The sequence below is a fragment of the Meles meles genome, chromosome 9 (assembly GCF_922984935.1).
Source record: "Meles meles chromosome 9, mMelMel3.1 paternal haplotype, whole genome shotgun sequence".
Lineage (NCBI taxonomy): Eukaryota > Metazoa > Chordata > Mammalia > Carnivora > Mustelidae > Meles > Meles meles.
The window spans coordinates 68,930,922-68,939,767 of record NC_060074.1 but is presented as its reverse complement, the minus strand read 5'-3'; the positions used below and the strand labels follow the sequence as shown (position 1 = coordinate 68,939,767).

At 50.2% G+C, this 8,846-nt stretch overlaps 1 non-coding gene across 1 annotated transcript; it reads left to right on the top strand.

The window, feature by feature from the left end:
- The first annotated feature begins 287 nt into the window (after positions 1-287).
- On the top strand, positions 288-395 carry LOC123951224. Its single transcript, XR_006820374.1, has one exon. It is a non-coding gene; the product is annotated as a U6 spliceosomal RNA (small nuclear RNA).
- Positions 396-8,846: the final 8,451 nt, after the last annotated feature.

Genomic DNA, 8,846 nt, shown 5'->3' with positions numbered 1-8,846 from the left:
CACACTTCATGTGAACTGTACCATAACTCTAAGTAGACTCTGAAAACTTAAGGATATATACTGTAGTCCCACAGCAACTATTTGAAACAAAACTACAAAGAAAAATAACTAAAAGCCAATATAAAAAATAAAATGGACTTCTAAGAAATACCCAGCTGAGGTACCAAAAACAGTGAGGGGTGCCTGGGTGGCATAGTCAGTAGAGTATGCAACTCTTGATTTCAGGGTCATGAATTCAAGTTCCACATTGAGTATAGAACTCACTTTAAAAAAAAAAAAAAAAAGTGGTGCTTGCTTCGGCAGCACATATACTAAAAATTGGAATGATACAGAGAAGATTAACATGGCCCCTGCACAAGGATGACACGCAAATTCATGAAATGGTCCATATTTTTTCAGACCTGTATCCCTGGTGCAAATAATACATTATATGTTAATAAAAATATTTTAAGAATTTAAAAAATGAAGGTGACCTGGGTGGCCCAGTGGGTTAAGCCTCTGCCTTCGCCTCAGGTCATGATCCCAAGGTCCTGGGATCAAGCCCTGCATCAGGCTCTCTGCTCGGCAGGGAGCCTGCTTCCTCCCTCTCTCTCTGCCTGCCTCTCTGCCTACTTGTGATCTCCGTCTGTCAAGTAAGTAAATAAAATCTTAAAAGGAAAAAGACACAACAGTTGAGGCCATGAAGTCTAGCTGACACTTCCTTCACAAGACGTCTCCCTCCGTGGAATGTGTCAGCGTTTTGGTATGCTTTAATGAAGTTCTGTTTTGTATTATTGCATAAACAAACAGCACTTTCTTTATACTCATCTGTACAATGTGTTGGCTCTACTCTGAATTGGGATGAGGTAGAGGAAGACCACAAATGACCACTGGGTGTCATCCAAGTCTTATACGAGGCAACAGGCTCGGTTGGCATGGCTCCTTAGTGGTCTACCTTTTCTGGAAGGGGGAGATAAATTATGCTTGGCTCTAAATGGAACCAAAGCACATTATCAATCTAGAACTTAACTATGTGGTAACATGGGCCAGGAGAACACAGCTGAGGACTGGAAAATAAGCGAAAAATAACGTCTTGAAATCATCCAAAATAATGTCTCCAAGTCCTTTCACTTGTATTTGCATACTTTCTTCAAAGTATTAGGACAGCTGTTTGGGCCCTGTTAGTGGGAAAACCTACTGTTTTGTTTCGATTTTAAATTATTTCATTATTAGTACTTCTAGCCTTTGTATTGTCTTCACTGTGGCTCATCCCATTAGTTTAGGTACCGGTACAGACTACAGTAGGAAGCCGGCTAACAACTCTAAGCGTAATAAGCATGTGCCCCAAGGCAAGAGTGACACTGACATGGAAGGAAGGCCCCACGTGGCAGGCTGCAAACCTTGCAACCTGTCACCTTTTAAAGGAAATACATGTGATTTGGGCTTAGACCTGCCAGAACCTCACTAACGATCATTTTAAGACTTGTGTTCCTAATGATAACCACCAGCTGTGCTAACCCATTTCTATCCATGGCCTGAATGCACCTAGGAATCAGATCGTTTGAGTTCTATGCTCACCTCCCAATACGAGGTCTAGTTTTCACAGACAAAAAGTATTCTGGATTTTTTTTTTCTATACTTTGCTGACAAAGTCATCACCTTCTGACTCCAAGGTCATATTAGTTATAGCAGTTAAGATTCTATATCTCCAATGTGATGATGCAAGACCATGATAGAATTCGCTGGAGCCCCGAGTTAAGCACTCTATTAGGCGACTCCAAAGAAAATGTTTTTAAGAAAGTAGATCCCCAAAATTCAGTCGCTTAAAATATCAGAAGTTTATCTCTTGGTTAGGTAATCTTCCAAGACAAGTGTCGGAGAGTCCCCTGAGTGACTCCCCTAGGGCCATGTCATCTGCATAGTTGGGGCTGGTGCTAGCCTGCTAATGGGTGAAAAGAGAAGGGAGGAGTCTCAATGCTGTTCTCACGTTCCATCCTAGGAGGGGTGGACACGACTTCCGCTCAAGTTCCATTCATTGCCTAGAACTGAATCACATCATTATTCCTAACTGCAACGGAAGCTGGGAAATGATGGTCTAGCTGTGTTCTCCCAAAAATCAGATTTGGGGAGGCAGCACTTGGTCCACAAGTACCCATTACTAGTCCAAATCATGAAGTTTTACACTGATTAAACATTAAATTCAGGCACAGAGCAGCTAACAAATGGCCAAGTTAGGGGCACCTGAGTGGCTCAGTGAGTTAAGCCTCTGCCCTCTCTCTGCACAGTGGGGAGTCTGTTTCCCCCTCACTCTCTGTCTACTTGTGATCTCTCTCTCTGTGTCGAATAAATAAAATCTTTTTTTTTAAGTGGCCAAGTTTGGATTTAAACCTAGAAGTCTCTACTTTCCACCACTCTACTATATTTCTAATACTGTGTGATTCTCTAACAACCACTCTGTATTACTTTGTAATTTTTTAACAATAATAATTTTTTTTTTTCAATTAAAAAAGGATGCAAGAAGCCAGGGATAGCCACCAGAGGAACAATTTCCTATGACTAATTTGCAGGCCTCCTCCCCACCCCTCCCCCACCCCCCACCCCTCCCCCACCCCCCACCCCTCCCCCACCCCCTCTGCATTTTCAGAGAGTTGAGCAGAAGCAGCCTGGGTATGCCACACATGGAAACTACCTAAGACTTCACAGACTGGTACTCCGCCCAGCAGACTGCAAGAGGGTAGGGCAATGCTGCATGGGTTAGAAGCTGCTTTAGAACCTTTCCTACATTCAGCGCTGCAGGCAGCCTCCCCAGCGCCTGACCTCTTTCCAAAGCACCTGGACCAAGCATTGCCACCCCTGGAGGCCCACATCCAGGTCCCCCGCCTCACTCTAGTTCCCTGGAGCCTGGAGGCCGCATCTGCTCTCAGCTCCTGATGGCTTTCTCTCACTGGAGAAGAAAGTGGGCAAACACATTTGCCTTGGCCTCTTAACACTTGTGGAGCCCAGGTCAGAGAATGCGGAATTCTCCAGATAAATGAGGCAGCAACGTGTAATGGTTTGTTCCCAGGCAGTAATCCCATGAGGGAGGTACTGTTGTTGTTATTACCAGCATTCTACAGACGCAAACAATGAAGCACAGAAAAATTAAGTCCTTCTCCAAAGACCAGACAGAAACCAGTGGTTCAGCTCAGTGGAATCTGGCTCTTATTCCACGGGTGAACGCATCCTCTTTGCAACCCCATGAACTGGCACAACTCTAGTGGGTGAAGAAGAAGCGTGGGGCAGGGGTGCGGGAGGGGAAGGGAGAGGAGAGAAAGGAATCCCTGTACCCAAAAGGATACTCGGAGTTCCAAAGGGTTCTTTACAAGCTCTCCCTGTTTGGTGGAATGTGTATGGATACGAAGGTGCCCACGCGCAAGTTTTAACCACTGAATAGACAGAGGTTAAGGGACTTGACTAGAATTTAAGACCTGGAAGGCAGAAGGCAAAATGGGTTCTGAAAGTTCCAGAAGCGAGCGGTAACTGACAACCCAGCGCTGTGAGCCTTAGGAGGTGAGGTTTAACCCTCCTCCGCTCTTCTTGGAGGAGCTGCGGTTTCAACCTGACAGCCTGGAGCCCCAGGCAGAGGACAGGAGGTTCCAGCACGACAGCAGCGCCGCCCTCCTGGGCCCTGCGCGCAGCCTGGAGCGCTCGGCACCTCCGCCGGCTGCGCCCAAAAGTTCCCCTAGGCGGTTGGGCGGTGCAACCAGTGCAGGGAGCTGAGGCTGGGATTTGGGGCGGGAAAGATCGGGGGGGGGGGGGGGGGGGGGCGGGGGCGGTTTTCTTTCAGGTCCAAGGACCAGGATGAAGCTTGTGAGCCATGTGCACACCTCCCGCTCCTTACGCAATTTGAGTGCTGCTCCAAGCACAAAGCACTCCTCCCAGCGGTCTCTGCTGTCTTTCCGGGTGGGGTGGGGAATGTAACTTATTCCATCGTCGTTCATAGCCTTCGCCACCTGGACACCAAAATCTGGCAGCTTGTAGCCATCGAAGAACTACTGCGTTTCCCTGGCGCACTGCTGCTTGGCCCCTGAGCTCTTGGTAACCAGGTTGTGAGCCCAGCCTCGATGGTGAAGCCACCGGCTTAGCACCTCATAGCCTCCACCCGTGCTGGGTACCCTCGAGGTGGGTACCCAGGAGCCCTAGCTTTTGTTCTCCTTAACCACTTGAGTAGTCTATAAAGTGAAATGGGCCTGGAGGAAGCGGGGAGGGAGTCAGCAAGACCTAGAAGGCAGAAGGCTAAATTGGATCCGAAAATTCTAGAAGCATGCTGAACTACACATTCAGCGCTAGAACATCCCTCAGAAAGGTCATGGATGTGAAAGTGAAGTATCAGCTTTTTTTGCGTTCGAGTCCTTTTGGTTTACTCACACTAGCAGATAGAAAGGTAATCCATGGCGGAAACAACAGGGTCTCACGCTGGGGAGCCAGGCCAGGTGGCGAAGGCCTCAGGGCCTCTCGGTTGACCTCGAATCTGTTGCGGGATTTTCCCAGGGTTGCCCTGCCATCCCCCCACTCAGTGTTGGCGCTCCTGCTGGTGTCTGAGAAATGACTCTCCTTCCAGTCTGCTCCTGGGGTTGGAGGGGTATGTTCTGGACCGTCAGTGCCCCCTTAGCTGCCCCGTTGCACTCTGCTGGAAAACCCTGGCATAGGAAAGGTGGGGGTAGTGCGGCCTCCCCCCATGAGCCCCAGGCCAAAAACCCAGCGAGAAGCTTCAGCAACCTTGCTTCTGTGGCCCAGACCTCAGTTTGAATGACGAGTCTGCTGGGTGTCCCCCAAAGGTTTTCTGGAGGACCCCACATCAGCAGTGGGTGTGTTTCCATTATGCACTTTCACAAGTTTACCAGTTTACAAAAAAAAGGGGGGGGGGCTCCTAGTATGCAGATCCCAGAGTCAGATATCCCATCTGCCTAGCGGTCAAAGGGACTGGGAGGAGCTGACCACACTCCAAAACCCTGGAGGCTCCATTAGGAATGAAGTGGGGGGCAGTTGTGGACACTTGCAATGCAAAAGGATTGGGCAAGCGTTGTCCCCTAGAAGATACAATGGCCAATGAAGAAAGGACAAGAGCAGGCCAGTATGGTCTTGGAAAGATGGACATGGCAGGCTCCCATAAACTCCCAACCTCTCCCAAGGTCTTTGAATTCTAGAACGAACCCAAAAGATTTCCTAGAACTTCTAGAGGGATAAAACCACAAAAGAATGCCTCTTGGGGAGGGGGGTACTGCGCCTGGGTGGCTCTGTAGGTTAAGCCTCTGCCTTCTGCTCAGGTCATGATCCCAGGGTTCTGGGCTCTCTGCTCAGCTGGGAGCCTACTTCCTCCTCTCTCTGCCTGCCTCTCTGCCTACTTGTGATCTCTCTGTCAAATAAACAAATAAAATCTTAAAAAAAAAAAAAAAAGAATGCCTCTAGGACCAATGGCCTGGAATCCCATGTCCCAGGGACCCTTTATGGGAAAGTGCAAAGTGGGGGACAAGGAGCAGTCCCACAACAGTGCATGTGACACTCCCCAGCCAGGAGCGTAGGCAAGTCCGAATGAGCCTATCCCTTTGGGCAAAGAGGGCACCACATGCTCCCGACAGGGGGCATCTTCTCCCCCCACAGGACCCCTCAGTGTAATGGAGGATGCCCAGTGGTAGAGCAGAGGTGGTGCATCGGGCCAGCGAAGCCCAGGCCAGCAGTAGGTCAGGAGCTGAAAACAAGGCATGGAAAACCTGTTCTCCAGCTGTTCACCAAGGCCCAGAGTAAGTACCTGCTATATGCCCTCAACAACAGAGAAAGGAGGGGTACCTGACTCAAAGAATGTCATTTCTACCCTGGACCTTCAGTGTTCCTCTGTGCCATGGGAACAATGATTCCATCCATGTCTGGCAAGAGTTACCTCAGGGCTCCTCTGGGAGGACACAGTGGGACTCTGTGACCAGATAAAGTGCCGCAGCCACTGCTGATGGGCAGAGTATTCAAAGCGGGAATGTCTTGGCGATGGGACTGGAGTGTAGGAGGCCAGAGCAGAAACACTGAGCTCCCCTACTACCCACATTCTTCTCTAGTTCCCTGGAGAGTAAACGACTCCCCAGGCCAATGGAGAAAACTGAAAGTAGAAGAGGGGAAGGAGAGGGCTCTGAGGCTGAGGAGGGAGTGGGGCCACACAGTGGTGTTCCCATAAACTCAGTGTAAGTGCCCCCTCTACCCTTCTCAGATCACTGTGGAGGGGGATGTCCCTCTGCCCAGAACTGCGGACAAATGTGTCCCATTCTCTAGGATACTGTCTCCCTGACTTTAGACCAAAATGAGGAAATCACTAGGATATTATGATGTGGTGACCAGATCATACAGCCAAACCCAGTTTTGTATCTGGATTATCAGATTTAATATTTCAAGTCTTTATTTTCTTCTCCAAATGCAGTTGTAAGTTCTGCCTGTCTGGTTCCCTCACTCTTGCTCTCTCTCCTTGTTCATTGCCTCTGGTTTTTTCTCCCACATACACATACAGCCCCTTGTTTTCCAGTTAAAGAGAAACTGGAGTGATATTTCCTTCCCGGAAGTTGCCATTTTCCAGATCTCAGCTGACCTAGACTTTAGGCTATTAATGGAGGTTCTCATAGATAACATAATACAACAAACTTGCCACCATGAAAAACCTCACAGGACATGCTTGGAGTGGGAACAAAGGAGCAGAGAGAAGGCAAAACTAGGGCAATTGTCTCTTTTATATTTCATTTTCAGAGGGGAAAATTTTTATATCAGACCAAAGCAGCTACCACTGTGCTGACAAATAGACTTGGAATTTGGAGTTAACACACCAAAAGGCAATACTGATTAAATATCTAGAGTTTAGTTTTGTAACTAGGGTCCACAAAACAGCAGGCTGAGCTCAGCCGTTATACAAGGCAGTCCCTCCGTGGTGAGCCCCACTTCCCAAAGCGTTTCTAAGGAGTTCACCAGGCTCCATCAAGGGGCCTTCCTCAACCAAAAGGCAGACTGGGAACTAAATCCCGGCAGATTTGAAGGTGGATTACCTTCCTCATTATTCTGCAGAGAATGAGCTGTGTGGATGCTGGAGTTTTAATTACACACTTGCTTTTTCGGGGGAAGAAGACCAAGATCATATTTTTCATAGTATCAACTTGTTTTCCATTAGGCAGTTGTTGAAACAAGTTCTTTCAGCGACATGTTATGTCTTTAGGAAGGGGTGCTTCAGATGGCGCGCACTAGCACAATTTTGTGGCTTTTAATTACTATTTTGTTCTTTTGGGGGGTTTCAGAGACTGGCGCCTCAGCGTGATTAGACCGTCTACTGGGTCCGCTGCAAGCAGGCACACCCCCAGCAGGTGGCGCCACAAGGCCAGCACTGCCGTGGGAACTGCGGACTTCGGGAGTCCAGTAAAGGTGAGCGTCCCTCAACTCCGGGCCACGGTCCCCAGCCAGCAGGAAATACTGCTATGGGGAAAGTCGCCACTTCAGATTTAAAAGAAGAGGAAATTGCAATGATAGGACGAAACAGGGTCCTAACTGAATGCACTGTCAAATAGGGTTAAGTGCTTGAGAAAAAAACTTTCTCTATTTGTTTCTGTAAATTCACCCAGACTTGTAGTATGGAGACGCCTCTCTCCCCTAAGAATTATCCTTTGTCGTAAATATATAGAATTTAGAATTAGAACGAACTTTGAAGGCCGTCTGGTCAATCTGGTCTAGCATTCCAACCAAGAGAGGAAATTCCCGGGGTCACTTTGTGCCTGTCAGTTCCCCATCAGATCGACATAATTGCTCGAAGTCTCGTCCTATCAGGAAAGTACGAGGGAAAATGGTTTCAAATATATCGTTAGTGATAATATTTTTGAATTTCTATAGCTTCGCACGGAAGCAACAAGAAAACAATCGCTCAAACACTATCTCGTTAATTATCTAATATTCCTACGGGTCGGTCAGCAAGTATGTGGAAGTAGGGATTTTTATACGTGGGTTTATGGATCATTTAAATCAACTGACTTCAAGCGCCGAGTGACTGACAAGGGTACCCGCCAGACGCTTCGAGGAAAAGCGGAGCCAGACTTGGCTCGACTCTCCGCGCCGCTTTGATCCGTGTTTGAGCGCGGACCTCGGACAGGAGGACACGAATCGCGGGAACTGGTGGGCGCTTGGGCACGGGGCGGGATGGGAGACCCCCTGTCTTCCTCCCCTGAGCCGGTCCCCGTCTTCACGCCTCCCGTCCTGCGGCTGCCGGCCCCCCTGACTCCCCACCGCGCCCCTTCCCCACTCGCTCGCCTCGCTGCTCCCATTGAGCCGCGGCCTGTCTGCGCCCGCAACCACAGCAGCCGCAGCGCCCGCCCTGTGACACCAGCCCCCCGGCCGGGCGTACCCCGGCGCCCCGAGCTCGCGGCCCGGCGCTGGGGATTGGCTGTTGCTAGGTGACGTCCCGGCGCTCACGTGACGACTGTTAAATGCCCACCCTGCCCGAACCCGCCCCGCAGACAATCGTAAGGCCGCTCTGGGCTGCTCACCTGCTCCCGCCTCCCGGAGCCCCGGCCTGGCCCCGCCACCCCTGCCCCCTCCGCCGCCCGCCCCCCGCCCGAGCCGGCGCTGGGCAAGAAGCCGAGCGCGTTAGAGAGGCGGAGAGAGGATGCGGCCGGCGGCAGCTGTCCCGAGCAGTGCACGGTGATCGCCTCCCCCGGAGGAGGAGTTGCCCAGACCGTTGCCACATTTCTTGTTTTCCTCCCCACCCTCCCTCACCCCCCCGTAATTACATTGGCTCCTGGAGGGGACAGGGAGAGACGGAGGAGGCGCCTCGCTTCCCCCCTCGCGCCCGCCACCTCTGCTCTTTCCCGTCCCGG